Source organism: Macaca thibetana, chromosome 1 (assembly GCF_024542745.1).
Source record: "Macaca thibetana thibetana isolate TM-01 chromosome 1, ASM2454274v1, whole genome shotgun sequence".
Classification (NCBI taxonomy): domain Eukaryota; kingdom Metazoa; phylum Chordata; class Mammalia; order Primates; family Cercopithecidae; genus Macaca; species Macaca thibetana.
The window spans coordinates 61,494,650-61,510,827 of record NC_065578.1 but is presented as its reverse complement, the minus strand read 5'-3'; the positions used below and the strand labels follow the sequence as shown (position 1 = coordinate 61,510,827).

Sequence of the window (16,178 nt, the reverse complement as noted above, 5' to 3'; positions counted from 1 at the left end):
AGTAACCGAAGGTTGGAGGATCAGTGAATCCTATCAGGTGCCAAGTGCTTTCTTCCTTGCTTTCTCTCTGGTTAGTCACCTTTCAATCCCCACTGCAGGCACTGTGATAAGCATTTTACATGCCTCATCCCAATTCATCTGTGTAATCCTATAGGGAGGAAACTTTTTTTTTCTTGTGTTACCTATTTGGACACTGGGCTGGCTGGCGGTAGAGGTGGTGGGCACAGTTAGGGAACCTAAACACACACTAGTAAGTGGCAGAGCTGGGATTCAGACCCAGATCCACACACTCCAAAGCCCACACTCTTAATCTTTGTGCTTTCCTGCCTCTGTCTGGTCTAGTCTCAGGCTATGCTTTTTTCATAATTTAATAAGCAGTGGGTGCTGAATACCACTCATGTATGTGAGACATTCTTCTGTGCCTGTGTTGTTGGTGTGTTGGTGTTCTATTTACCCTGCTGTTAGCCAGGTTCGCCACTGGTTAATTTCAGTCTGTGTCTGGACCTTTGGTGTTTGCACCCGAAAATCTTGACTGAGCCCAGGTCCCTGCTGTGAAATGCAAGAGCCCAGTAGTAGGAACGTGCACACATTTCCACATAGTGCATATATTTCTCTTTCTCCCAGTCTCCCCATCAGGGAAATGAGAGAGTTGAACTCAGTAATTGCAGGAGCCTGTCCAGCTCTTGTGCTCCTTGAGTCTGTTTCATGTTCTGCTTACCTGGAGCCTACTGTGTTCCCAGCACATGATAGATGCTTTTGCTTTTGGGCAATACTGAGAGAGCACAAAAGGCATTGCCCCAGCTGTCACGGAGCCGAAAGTCAGTCAGGAAGACAAAGCCAACACTCATGAAACTGCCAACCATATAAGACATTATGTAATTATGCCTGCAATTGCAGATTATATACATTTGTAATGGTTCAGTACAGGAGAAGAAAAGCTTCTGTTCTCTTATAAGAAAATAAATAAATAAAAGGGGCATTTAGGGAAAGGTATTAAGTCTGGCCAGACTGCTTACCAGACTTGCTATTTCCCTCTTGAAATCAGTTGTTCATTCTGTAAATATTTATTGAATGTCTACTAATAGGCCGGTATCTGGGGACATACGCCCCTCATTGCAGTCAGATTTGTATCCAAAACCCAGCTTTCATCTTGTTCCTCCCTGCTTAAGAACCTTTGGTGGTTTCCTATTCTAGAAAATAAAATGAGCTGACTTCCAGCCCCTGTCTTCCCCCATCCACTTCCCTGACCCTGCACTCTAGACCAGGATTGCTGGTCATTCTTCAAGCCCACCATACATGTTTTCATCTCTCGCTAGAGAACTGCTTCTCCCATCTGCCTGCTGAACTTTCACTCATCCTTCAACGGCAGCTCAAAAATACCACATCTGTGTTGCTTTTCTGATCCTCCGAGATGCTCCAGCCAGCCACACCTCTCTAACACTACATGGGTCCTTCTTTAGGTATCTGCCTCCCATTTTGGACTGTGAGTTCCTTAAAGAAAAGAACCCTGTGTTATTCGTCCATGAGTCCACAGAACCTAGCCCCGTGCCTGAACAAGAATTTCTGATAAATGGATGATTGCACACAATCTGCTGAGGCTGGTCTTTGAAAAGAAGAGGGTCCCTTTTCTTCTTTCCTCAAGTTACTGGGCCTCAAGTTACACGCCTCGTGGCCAGTGAAGGGGACTCGATGGTTGAGAAAGCATTGTGGTCTCTTTCTCTGAGCAGTGGTGGAGGGACTGGAGCCACCGGAGCCTCACTTTCACCCTGGAGGGGGACTCTCAGCAGCAGCAGCAGCTGAACCCACACACGCCAGAGGACTGTGGTGAAGGAGGCATTTGTGCTGGGCTTGGCAGGTGGGAGGCCTTTGTGCCCCAGAGCACAAGTGGGTAAGTATGTCGGACAGGCTGCAGGCTGCACACACATGCCGAGGGGCTGGGCCCAAAAATGCCTTCTGACCTGGGAAGAAAAGGAGGCATTGTGTGCACTGGCAGCACTCCAAGGGAAATATTCCAGTTGTTCTTCTATTTTGAACAGCTCACTCTTTTAAAAAAGAGAAATCCAGAGGTGAACATCTCTCTCCCACTCCAAAACATCCTGCCTACCAATTTCAAATCAGTTGCTACCCTCAAAATATGAATTAATCCATTATTTCAATAATTCATTAATTCAACTGCTACATCTTTATGAGGCAGCACTGTGGTCAACATTGTACTAAGCACTGGGAAACAGAAGCCAAGAAGACACAGTCCTCATCGCTTTAGGCTCTATTCCTGATTGCTTGCTGGGTGTCTAAATCCTTTTGGAACCTGGTCCTGCCCCTTCTCTTGGGCCTGATTTTTCTCTGCTCCGTGGCAATCCTTCCTGGAGGCTTCTGTCTGCTGCTGCCCATTCTCTACCTCTGCACCCCCTGGTCCTGTACTGTGCCATGTTGTGGGGCCATCAGGTACCAGCTCACCACCTTTCCTAGACTCAGGTGGACATGGACAGAACCAGGCTTCAGTCTGGGCCGTTAAGAGCTTGGGCAGTTATCCAGGTATATCGCTCATGCCTGTAATCTCAACACTTTAGGAGGCTGTGGTGAGAGAATCACTTGAGCCAGGAGTTTGAGACCAGCCTGGGGAACATAATGAGAGCCTATGTTTATAAAAGATTTTTTAAAAATTAGCCAGGTGTCATGGCATGCACCTGTGGCCCCAGCTACTCTGGAGGCTGAGGCAGGAGGATCACTTGAACTTAGGAGGTGGAGGCTAGATGGAGCTGTGATTTTAACCACGGTAATCCAGCACTCTGGCCTGGGCAACAGAGCAAGCCCCTGTCTTTAAAAAAAAAAAAAAATCTTGGGCAGGAATACCTAAATTCATCCCTAGCTCTGCTTTTTACTATCTTTGTGACTATGACCAAGTTACTAAACCTCTCTGAGCTTAGGCTTCCTAATCTGTTAAACAGAAGAAATAATACATAGAGACATAGAGTCTTTGAGAAGAGTAAATAATAATAGTGTAATATTTGGCACAGTGCCTAATATACCACACAGCAACTCTCTATAAATAATAACAAGACAACTGACCATTATTAAGCACTTACTAGTTTCTTCCTTCCCTCAAAAACAACAGCAACCACAGCTTGTATTTCAGTGTCTTCTACATGCCAAGTACTGTATAAAGTATAGGCATGTAGCCATCAGAACAGCCTTATAAAGTGGAGAGTGTTACTTCGTACCCTTTTATAGCTGATGAAGCTGGCTTCAAGGGCTAGAGTGACTTACCCAAGATCACACAGTTTCAAGTGCTGGTGCTAGGAATCATGATTAGGGCTGTTGAGCTCCTTCCCATTCCTCCCCAACCAGACAAATACCCTGACCACACACTTTGCTACTTGGTGCTGGGACCAGCAGATCAGCATCTCTTGAGAGCTTGTTGGAAATGCCAACTATCAGGCCCCATTCCAGACCCACCGAATCAGCATCTGCATGTTAACAAGATCTTCAGGTTATAGGTGTACTACAGTTTAAGAAACACTGAACTACAGTTTACCAAAGATTTTAAAAAGTAGGCTAGAACAGTACTTCTCAAACTACCGTGTGCATAAAAATTACCTGGGGGGCTGGCTGATTAGAACAGGGATTCCTGTGTTGACTTCAGCAGCAAATATACCAAAATTGGAATGATACAGAGGCGATCAGCATGGCCTCTGCACAAGGAATGACACGAAAATTCATGAAGCATTTCATATTTAAAAAAGAAAAAGGCCCACAGATTCCTACCGCAGCGATTCTGATTTTGTATCCATTGCTTATTATTGACAAGGAGGACCATCGTGCTCCCGAGTTAACAAGGAAAGAGCTGTGGATGTCTGCATCAGCCATTCCACCCTCTCCTTGCCCTGCCTAGAGAACAACAGAGAAACGAAATTAATTTGTAACCTAAAACCCTTGTGTCTGCCCTGAAAATATGTCTTTCTAATGGAAAATTTGACAGAGTGTTCCATCTGCAAAGAGCATTTTATATGAAATAGATATCTGTGTAACTCAACTGCTGCTATCTGGTTAAATAGCAATTAAACAACTCAAGACTCCTTGGAACTTTCAAAGATTATTTGAAAAGTAATTGTGTTTTATTGATTAAATCATTTGCAGTGGATTAGAAAGTCACTGGATTTTTTAGCTATTCCTTCACAAGTAAATTGGTCTTATTTAGAGACCTAGCATGTTCCCCCCAACCATGTTTATATTTTAATAATCACCTGATGTCTAATAGCATGGCTGGTGGTGGAATTTAATGCTAGATTTGTTCCTTTGCTAAATCCTTCTATCTGGTTCCTTCTCTTTCTATTTAGACTTCCAAAAGCTACTTGCTTCATAGATGGCTACAGAAATAGGACCCAAAGGCAAGGAACACTGTCGTTAAGAGCTGGGTCTCTGGAGTCAGACAAACCTCAATTTGAATTCCAACCCTGCCACTTACTAGATTTGTGCCCCTGAACCTGTGATCTGTGAAAAGGATATAATAGCACCTACCTAGTATGGTCATCGTGAAATTAAATAAGTTAGCATTTGTACGATATAGGACAGTATCTAGCTGGTAATAATAATAATTATTATTATAACAGTATAAGTATTTACTAGTATTATTATTATTATTTCTTGAGATGGAGTCTCACTCTGTCACCTAGGCTAGAGTGCAATGGTGCAATCTCGGCTCGGTGCAACCTCAGCTCACTGTAACCTCCGTCTCCCAGGTTCAAGCTATTTTTCTGCCTCAACCCCCCGAGTAACTGGGACTACATGTGTGCATCACTACACCCGGCTAATTTTTGTATTTTTAGTAGAGACAGGGTTTCACCATGTTGTCCAGGCTGTTCTCAAACTCCTGACCTCAGGTGATCCACCTGCCTCGGCCTCCCAAAGTGCTGGGATTACAGGCATGAGCCATTCAGCCTGGCCTGGTACTAGTATTATTAAACCCCAGTTTTCTAATCTATAAATTGAGTGTACAGGGAATAAAACCATCAACATACGAGTATTAAAAACCTCTTTGCAGCCAGACGTGGTGGCTCATGCCTATAATCCTAACACTTTGGGGAGGCCAAGGCAGGCAGATCACTTGAGCCTAGGAGTTCAAGACCAGCCTGGACAACATGCCAAAACACCGTTTCAAAAATTAGCTGGGCGTGGTGGTGTGCACCTGTAGTCCCAGCTACTCGGGAAACCGAGGCAGAAGGCTCACCTGAGCCTGGGAGATTGAGGCTGCAGTGACCTGTGATCATGCCACTGCACTCCAGACTTGGTGATCAGAGCGAGACCCTGTCTCAAATAAAAACAAAACAAACAAAAAAAAAAAACGAAAAACAAAAACAAAAACAAAAGTCTGTGCTTTTGGAGCCTTCTAAGTAATTTCCTCATAAGGACACTTCTGGCAGCGCCTGCTTGGCTGTTCTCCCTCCATTATTATGCAGATTGAGGTCATTCAGTGATGAAAAAGCTGTGGACAAATGGAGCCAATATTGGAATTCCCAATGAAGAGGCCAGAGAGAGGCTGGCAGAGGAGGGATGGGTAGATGCCAGAGGCAAGGGAGGTGGGGGAGTGAAGAACCAGGTGGGAGGATTCGCATACGGATGTTGGGGAACGGCACACACTGCTGCTGGGGCAGTTGCTCTGCTGGAAATAGACACCTAGAACAGCAGAGATGGGAAAGAAAAAATTTAAGACTTTTGCTTTGTGCTAAGAATGCACTTCCCTTTTGGTATTTTCTCTAGAGACTGCAGTGAAGGTTTGGATTGCTTCCAATTAACTTTTTTCTACTTAACTGCTGATTCTTTGAACACAGCCCTGAACTCAGGCTGGGCCATGAGGCAGCATCTTTTTCTGGTTTACAGGGGAGACATGCCCATGCTGTCCCAGGCGCTGAGTAAGGATGGGTCAAGGACTTACCCAGGACAGAGTCAGTACTTAATTGATGTTGGCAACTATTTTTATTGTTATGCGTTATACTTTCCCTGTAGCCAGAGGCAGCAAGCAAAGATCACCAACAGAAGTACGAGCAGTTCTCTGGCACACTTTACCACAATAAAAACTCCATTATTCCACATTTAAACTAGGGACACCGGCCACATTGTTTTTAAAGAAACCATCAATTTCACGTCTTCCAGTATCACACTGAGGACCAGTACATGAAATTTGTAAAGGAAAGCACTGGGTTAGGAGTCTCAAAAGCAGACTCTGACCTTGGCCCTGCTGTATGGGGTGGTATGGATGCAAATGTTGTCCAAGACCCTGTTTTATATTTCTCTTCTCCCGACAGTAGATAATCAGTGGACTGGTTCCCAACAGTAGATAACAGTGGATTACCACCTGCAGGGCCCTGGACTGGTGCCATAAAGGATACCCAGGAGCACAAAAGGGAAACCTTGACTTGAAAGAGCCCATAATCTGGCTGAAAGAGCCCATGTGAGCAAGGCCAGGTGCAGTGGCTCACTCCTGTAATCCCAGCACTATGGGAGGCCAAGACAGGTGGGTTGCCTGAGTTCAGGACACCAGCCAGGATTGCCTGAGACCAGCCTGGGCAACATGGCGAAACCCTGTCTCTACTAAAAATACAAAACATTAGCTGGGTGTGGTGGCGAGCGCCTATAGTCCCTGTAGCTACTTGGGAGGCTGAGGCAGGAGAATAGCTTGAACCTGGGAGGTGAAGGTTGCAGTGAGCCAAGATGGTGTCACTGCACTGCAGCCTGGGTGACGGAGCAAAACTCCATCTCAAAAAAAAAAAAAAGAAAAGATATGAGCAGAGTCACCAATAAAAGTCTGCCTATGCTATGCTGCAAATGCCCAACCATTCTGTGACACCTTTGAGCTGCTCCGTGGGGTGATATAAACCTGGGATGTCAATTTTGGCAACACCTTTTCTTAGTAACTTTGCCCACATTAAAGCAAAACAAAATCCAGGCAACAACAATATATAACCTTCCTTTGTATTACCAGATGGTACACTGAAGGAATCCCATCTCTTTCAAGGGAAAGTTGAAGTTGACAGAAGTTCCTGGTGCTCCTCATCTCTCCTCGAGTCTTTCTGGTTCATCTCTGATGATACCTGCCCTTCCTCTGGCTGGCATGCTGCCGAGGCTGGGTGGTCACCATCTTTGTTGGACCCACATCACACATGTCCGCTTCTTGTCAGACTGAACTTGCCAGAGGGCTAGGTGGGGCATTGCGAAATAATAACAGCTTTCCTGCCCAAAAAATCTGGAAACATCGCTTTCTCCACCCAGGTGTCTGGGGATCACTTAGCCTCAGTTTGGTTTAAACTGATTTTCCTGAATGTGCAGGCTGTGCATATTTAAGCCAACAAAAACCTTCCTCCCAACCCAGAAGGCATTTGCCACAGCCCACGCAAGCTCTAAACTGTCTGCACCTGCAACTCGAGCTGTGGCGCCCAGCTGATACCTGCAGAGGCATCTGCTGAATTCTGACCAGGGATGATGCTGCTGGGATGGGAGCTGCCCAAAGAGGGTGGGTGCAGGGGTGCCCCCCTGTGGAGTATCTGTGCCTCCCCTTGAGATGCTTTCACTGAAGTGACCCAGGAGGCAGGAAGTGGAGCTGAATTCCTAGGAAACATTTACTCCGAGTTGTGGTTTCCAAGCCCTTTGGACTGTGGCCCAATTCAGGGGAGCAAAAGACTTTGTGGCCCACTGAGTCCCTTCACTCCCACTTTGCAGTGGGAAAGAATTTGGTAGTAACAAAGGATTAAAGGAGAAGAGAAAACTAACCAAAGTGGTAATGCAGCAAATACTCAGCACAACAATCAACAGAAACTCCTAAAAGTAATTTTGTAAGTAATGTAAATTAACAGAATAGAAGCAGTTTAAAACCAAGAGAGTGCCGACGCTGTATTGCAGCCACCAAGGGTCATGGTTGCAAACACCAGAACCTGCTCTAGCAGGCTTGTCTATAATAGAAGAGGAATTTATTAAGGGATATGAAGTAGCTGAACATCACTCTGCCATCTCCCCATAATCAATTGCTGTAAATTCCAGTTTCAATCTTGGGGAGGTGGGTCTTCTGAGAAGGAAATAACCAAGCATAGGAAGGGTGTTCACAAAGTGCTGGGTAGCTGAAAAAAAGCACACAACAAATGTCTTCTGCACTAATAACAAAACGCCCTTCCTGAGAATTGGAATTCCAGCTCTTAGCCTGGGTGCATACACAGGAGTTTTGCTGTATTGTTTGGTGATGGATAATGGTCACCCTTCTTTACAGAATAGAAAATGAATATTCTCAGTAAACTCTTCTAACGCACTAATTTTATTAATGCCAAGGTTTATTAACCCTCAATAACTCACATATTATGTTCCTAGTTCCTTATAAAAATGAATTCCCATGTAATACACTTGCCTGTAAGAACTGAAGAGAATATACATATTTTTGATGCATTTTTTATTCTTTTAGAAACCCTTACTCTCTATCACTGGGCCAGGGACTCTGCTTTGAGAATTGTAGATTTAAAGAATTGAGGCCGGACATGGTGGCTCACACGTGTAATCCCAGCACTTTGGGAAGCCGAGGCAGGTAGATCATCTGAGGTCAGGAGTTCGAGACCAGCCTGGCCAACATGCCAAAACCCCATCTTTACTAAAAATACAAAACAAAATTAGCAGGGTGTGGTGGTGCATGCCTGTAATCCCAGCTACTTAGGAGGCTGAGGCAGGAGAATCGCTTGAACCTGGGAGGCAGAGGTTACAGTGAGCCGAGATTGTGCCATTGCACTCCAGCCTGGGCAACAGAGCGACACTCTGTCTCTCACACACACACACACACACAGAAAGAATTGAGACCCATAATAGCAGGGGCATTTCTAGGGCCCTATTAAAAGATCTCTGGGAACTGTGAAAGACCCAGAAGAAGAAGGCTTGATTCTTGCCATCAGGGAGCTTTCAGTCCAGCAAGAAGCATTAGGCAATTATCCAGCGACAAACGTGGATGGCAGGACAAGATAGGGACCATGAGACAAGTTAGTTAACTTGCCTGAGGTCTCAATATATAGGAAAAGCAGCATTTGAACCCCGGTCTGTTGGATTCCAAAGCTGACTTTTGCCACTACTCTGTCCAGCAGGCTGACAAATCAGTGATCAGCTGATTTCCTTGTGTAGAAGAGGTGATCCAAAACATGTCCAGATATATCAAAGTGAGATTTCTGAAGCCTTTCAGTGTTCACCTCCCATTAAAGTAGAGATTTGTCATTCTCAACTGGAGGAAGGCTTTTATAGTTAGAAATTGGATTCCTAATCCCATGTGGCCTCACATGGATTAAAGAGTAATTATTTACTATAGGATTTCAGAAAATAGAGAAGTATACCCAAATAGGCTCTCCAGATGGCTTCCTGGGGGAGGTGGGGTCTGGTGAGAGGAAAGGGTAGGATTTGAACAATAGGTAATATGGGGAAATAGTGGTCTAGTCAAGTGGCACCATGTAAGAGCAGACATAAAACTTTGAAGGAGAGGCTTAGAGTGCAGTTCTTGTGCAGTGAGAACTTGCCATTCCTCCTGTGTGTTGACATGTTTCTAGGGTCATGGTTATTAAGGAAGAAAACACAGAACGGACCCTTGTATGGATTCTATTACCAAGGTACTGTGTGATATTGAAAACAGGGTTAGATTAGGTGACCTGAAAAAATCCTTTTTAGCTCTTGTGAACCTTGAAAACATCATGTTAAGTGAAAGAAGCTAGTCACAAAAGATCACAGTGTTATATGATTCCGTTTATAGGCAATGTCCGTAATTGGCAAATCTATACAGACAGAAAGTAAATTCATGGTTTCCAGGGCGTGGGAGGGAATGGGAAGTGGAGTGAAGGGAATAGGGAATAACTGCTAATGAGTAGGGCATTTCTTTTTGGGGTGGTGAAATATTCTGAAAATAGATGGTGATCTTTTCAACAAATGGTGGTGGGAAAACTGAATATTCACACACACAAAAAATAAAGTTGTCTGGGTATGATAGCTCACGCCTATAATCCCAGCACTTTGAGAAGCCAAGGTGGGAGGATTGCTTGAGGTCTGGAGTTTGAAACCAGCCTGGGCAACATAGCAAGCCCCCATCTCTACAAAAATTTAAAAATTACGTGGGGCTGGGCATGGTGGCTCATGCCTGTAATCCCAGCACTTTGGGAGGCCAGGGTGGGTGAATCACTTGAGGTCAGGAGTTCCAGACCAGCCTGACCGACATATAGTGAAATCCCATCTCTACTAAAAATACAAGATTAGCCAGGCTTGGTGGTACACACCTATAATCCCAGCTACTTGGGAGGTTGAGGCAGGAGATCACTTGATTCCGGGAGGTGGAGGTTGCAGTGAGCCGAGATCACACCATTACACTCCAGCCTAGATGACAGGGAGAGACTCTGTCTCAATAACCAAAAAAAAAATTAGGTGGACATGGTGGTACGCACCTGTAGTGCCAGCTACTCAGAAGACTGAGGTGAGAGAATTGCAGAGCCCAGGAGTTTGAGCCTGTGGTGAGCTATGATTGCACCACTGCACTCCAGCCTGGGCAACAGAGTGAGATCCAATCTAAAAAAATTAATTAATTAGTTAAATTATACAAAAGAATGAAGCTGGAAGCTTATCTTATACCATATACAAGATTATTGCAAAATATATCAAGAAGAAATTTTTTGCAAATCATATGTCTGATAAGAGGTTAATATCCTAAATATGTGAAGAACTTGCACAACACAACAACAACAAACAAACAAGCCAATTCAAAAATGGGTAAAGAACTTGAATAGACATTTCTCCAAAGAAGATATACAAAAACCAATAAGCACATAAAAAAGATAGTCAACACAATTAGTCATTAGGGAAATGCAAATCAAAACCACAGTGAGATACCAATTCATACCTACTACACCTACTAGGATAGCTATAATTTAAAGCAAACAAACATAAACCAGGTGTTGGTGAGACCATGGAGAGATTGGAATGGCCAGGCATGGTGGCTCTTGCCCGTAATCCTAGCACTTTGGGAGGCCGAGGTGGGCAGATCACTTGAGGTCAGGAGTTCGAGACCAGGCTGGCCAACATGATGAAACCCCATATTTACCAAAAAATAGAAAAATTAGCTGGGCATGGTAGCACGTGCCTGTAGTCTCAGCTACTGAGGAGGCTGAGGTGGGAGAATCACTCAAACCCAGGAGGCGGAGGTTGCAGTGAGCTGAGATCGAGCCACTGCACTCCAGCCTGGGCAACAGAGTGAGACTCCATCTCAAATAAATAAATAAATAAATAAATAAATAAATAAATAAATTGGAACCCTCATGCATCGCTGGTGGGAATGTAAAACAGTGCAACTGCTGTGGGAAACAGTTTGGTGGTTTCTCAAAAAGTTAAACATAGAATTATGGTATAACCCAGCAATTCCACTCCTTGGTATATATCCAAGAGAACTGAAAGCAGGGACTAGGATAGATATTGGTACACCAAGTCCCACGGTAGCATTATTCACAATAGCCAAAAGGTGGAAGTGACCCTGTGCCATCATGGATGAATGGATAAACAAAATGTGGCATCTACAGACAATGGAATATTAATCAGCCTTAAACATGGAGGAAATTTTGATATATGCTACAACTTGAAAGAATCTTTAATATATAAGTGAAATAAGCCAGATCCAGAAGGACAAATATTAGATGACTCCACTTATATGAGATACCTAGAATAGGCAGATTCATAGGGCTAGAAAGTAGAAAAGGAGTTAGCAGGGGCGGGGGGTGCGAGAGAATGGGGAGTTATTTAATGGGTACAGAGTTCAGGTTGGAGATAATGAAAAAATTTGGGGTACAGATCATGATGATTGGCCTGGTGCAGTGGCTCACACCTGTAATCCCAGCACTTTGGGAGGCTGAGGTGGGCAGATCACTTGAGGTCAGGAGTTCGAGACCAGCCTGGCCAACTTGGTGAAACCCCGTGTCTATGAAATATACAAAAAATTAGCCGGGCATGGTGGCACATGCCTGTAATCTCAGCTACTCAGGAGGCTGAGGCATGAGAATTGCTTGAACCCAGGAAGCAGAGGTTGCAATGAGCTGAGATCACACTGCTGCACTCCAGCCCGGGCAACAGAGTGAGACTCTGTCTCACACACCAAAAAAAATTTGATAGTGATGATGATGATGGTTACACAACACTGTGAATGCATTTAATGTCACTAAATTGTACATTCAGTGGTTAAAATAATAAATATTGTGTCATGTATATTTTACCACAATTTAAAAAAATTAGATTGTGGTGATGTTTGTTCAACCCTAAATATTCTACAACTATTGGATAGTACAATTTATATGGGTAAATTATGTGGTATGTAGATTATATTTCAATAAAGTTGTTTAAAAAATCCTTTCCGGCCGGGCGCGGTGCTCACGCCTGTGATCCCAGCACTCTGGGAGGCCGAGACAGGTGGATCACGAGGTCAGGAGATCGAGACCATCTTGGCTAACACAGTGAAACCCCGTCTCTACTAAAAATACAAAAAAAAAAAAAAAAATAGCCGGGCGTGGTGGCAGGTGCCTGTAGTCCCAGCTACTCGGGAGACTGAGGCAGGAGAATGGTGTGAACCCAGGAGGCGGAGCTTGCAGTGAGCCGAGATCGCGCCACTGCACTCCAGCCTGGGTGACAGAGCGAGATTCCGTCTCAAAAAAAGAAGAAAAAAAAATCCTTTCCAGCTTTGACAGTCTCTGATCCATCCACCCATCTATCCATCCATTTATGTATTTGATTCAATACATTTTTATTGAGTTCCCATCATTGTAAGTGTTAAAAATTCGGTGAGAAAGAAAACGAACATGATCCTTGCCCTTTCCTTGCTTTACATTGCGGTTTTAAAAAGTAATCGTAGCCAAATGTATTGAGTGTTTATTATATCCTGGGCACCCGCACAAGCACTTTGCATACCTCATCCCCTGCGGTCTTCACACGGTGTACTGAGCTGTGCTCTTCTTGAATAAGGACATTTGCTCAGGGTCACGCAGCCGGGATTTGAACCTGGCCTGTCTTACCTCAAAGCCCGTGCAGCTGAGATCCAGCTACTTGGAAATGGGGTCTTCCCAGGAGACCTGAGTGAGAACCGTCTGTCAGGCTGGCTGCTATGGTAGCATTGAAGGGAGAATTAAACAGGAGGTGGCATGACCTCCTCTAGGGAGGGGTTTGGAAAATAAGGTGTAAGTCAATGAAGGTTTGTATAGCCATTTACAGTAATCATTACAAAGCAGGTAAAACTATACTTTTAAAAATGGTTATATAATAGAATTTTGAATACAAAATTGGATTTGTAATTGAATTTATAATTGAATTTCTACTATTATATTAAAAATAACTAATGTATTTACTCATTGAACAGGACTATGTACTGGACTCTGTTCCAAGTGCTTTGCATATATTGTCATCCTATTTAATCTTCCTGACAGCTCCATGACTTATAGGAAATACTACTAGTCCTATTTCACAAGCAAGGCAACTGAGGCACAAGGAGGTTCAGTAATTTGAGCAAGGTTATACAGTCAGTCAGTGGCAGAGCTGGGATTTCAGGCTATAAGCCAGGCTACAAGTCTACTATAGAACTTGCCCTTCAATTATGTTAAATATGCAAAATAGGTGAACATGAAAATTGCAGTAGCCAGGTGGCAGAATTGTGTTGACTTCCCATCTCTTTCCCCCCAAATAATTTATTTTCTATTTTCCAAGGATACATCATAATAGTTATGATTCCTAGACCACCAAGGAAAGAAATCACATGTGACTATGACCTTTTTTGGTCTTCTTCTCTTTACCATTGTATTTTGCTGTATTTGATTTTGAATTCCCCTATGACATGCACAAACTGGACAGTGCCATTGGACATGCAGGCAGTGTACGGGTAGATACTCGTGGTGTGCTTGGAGGCATTGCCACAGCCTGAAGGTCCTGTCTTGGCTACAGCTGCCCCCACTCTGCTGCAATCTTCTGGGGAGGGCGTGTCCCCTCCTCATCAACACTGAGGCTCTTTCTTTGAAAAAACGTTTTTCTAACTCATAAAAGAGTCTGTTGTACCATGGTTAAGAGTAGCATATTAGCATCAGAAAAACATGGATGCGAATCTTGGCTCTGATGGTCTCCATACCTGGGCAACTGCTTTAGGCCTCTGCTTTGACTTTGGACAATAGAAGTAACAGTACGTAGGGGTGTCCAAGGGAGAGAATGCAGTCACGGGTTCTTAGTTTCTGTTTCTGGTTAGGCCAGTAAAGACCTTTCCTCATCCCTCTTTTCCGCTTATCACTAGAGACAGAAACTAAAACCCATGGCTTCAGGCGCTAAAAGCCTAAAACAAAACAAAACAGAACAACAACAACAAAATAAGGTAGGTTGGACAAGCTTGGCAGAGGTTTCTGGGAATAGGATACTGTTTGGATTGGACCAGAGTACCTGGCTCATTGTAGGGTATGGCATGTCAAGATTTATCTGACATCTTTTTTATTATTAATTTGTGAGGTTATACATTTCTCAAATATTAACCATTTGTATTTCTTCTTTGATGAATTGTCTGCTCATGCCGCTTCCTCATTTGGCAGTTGGCAGTTTGATTTTACAGTATGTTTAAGTCAAGGGCCAAGAGCATTTTGGAAGCGTCTAAATGAAAAAAAGAGATGCAGAGTGGAGGTCTTTTTCCCTGCAAATCTAACGCCTTTTTTCCCTCCAAGGAGCATTTTTCATTGGTTAGTGCAGCCTCCTCTCTCCCTACAACTGACCTGGTTTCTTCCCTCAGAAAATTACATCTGCTTTGTAGAGTCAATCTTTAGAATAGCTGATTTCCCTCCTGGATGGCTGCACCCACAGGTCTCACATGCATAATTTCTTTCTCTGCCTATTTAAGTTGCATACTGTGGGAATGACTGTGGCTGTGACCAGTCTGCTCAGAGAGGCTCTATTTGAGTGTGTGAATACCTAACAAGCGTGCCCTTCTCAGCCCTGTGCAATCACACAGCCCACCAAAGCGCTGACCTTTCTCAGTAAAGCGCAAAAGCCTAAGGGATTGCTTAGATAAAAGGCACATTCTTCAGATAGCTGAACCTCTTTTCCCCTCTGGCCTAGCCCCCATCTTGCTGGACTTGGACAGATCATCTTTTTTTCCATCATGGGGCAGAAAGGACCTGGGCCATAGAAGTTGAGCATTTCTAAATTGCAAAAGGAGCCAAACCTCCCTCCAGTCCCGTGATTCTTATCAGGAAAGTTCTTGTGGATAAACGTGTTTGGTTCAGGAGATGGTCTGTGTGGCTTGGTGGGAGCATGAAGCTGGCTGCTGGTCTTAAGACATATGTCTGAGGCAGGGATGCTGGTATTCCAGACATGGCAAAACCATGGGGAGAATTCACCCCAAAAAAGCACAGACTCCTCTAGAGAAAGTGGCTGTGGCTTCTCATGAAGACCTTCCCTCAAGGTGAGGCCACCGTGTGCCTGGACAGCACCAGCATTGAAGCTTGTGTCCTGCTATTTGTGTGTCCTCTGAATTCGCCTGCATGCCTGGTTCAGAATGTGTGGTTTAGCAGAAAGAGTATTGGCCTGGGAGACAGACTATATGGGTTTAAGTTGAGGCTTTGCCCTTTTTTTCTTTTTCTCTTTTTTTAGCTCTGTAACCTTGGTAACAGGTTGTTTCCTCATTTGGAGAATAGAGGATAACATTCCCTGTTCTGCTCACCTCCCTACTTGACCATGAGTTCAAATGAGTGTCCTGGGTAAGTTATCAAGACAGAAGAATTTCTTCTCCCCTTAGAGACATAGACAGTGGGCACAGTGCCTGTCCCAGCACCTCATGCTAAGCCCAAGAACTGAGCCTGTGTTAGTCCATTTTGCATCGTTACAAAGAAATACCTGAGACTTGGGTAATTTATAAAGAAAAGAGGTTTATTTTGGCTCACAGTTCTTCAGGCTGTGCAAGATGCATAGTGCTGGCATCTGCTTCTGGTGAAGCCTCAGGAAGCTTCCAATCATGGTGGAAAGCAAACAGGGAAAAGACTGAGAGTGAGAACTCATTACCATGGGGAGGGCACCAAGCCATTCATGAAGGATCCACCTGCAGATCTCCTGAGGTCAGGAGTTTGAGACCACCCTGGCCAACGTGGCAAAACCCCATTTCTATTAAAAATGCAAAAATTAGC

The 16,178-nt window shown here is 44.2% G+C and overlaps 1 non-coding gene across 1 annotated transcript; it reads left to right on the top strand.

Annotated features, from left to right (window-relative positions):
* Positions 1-3,633: 3,633 nt before the first annotated feature.
* On the top strand, positions 3,634-3,738 carry LOC126944681 (U6 spliceosomal RNA). Its single transcript, XR_007722155.1, has one exon. It is a non-coding gene; the product is annotated as a U6 spliceosomal RNA (small nuclear RNA).
* The last annotated feature ends 12,440 nt before the right edge of the window (positions 3,739-16,178 follow it).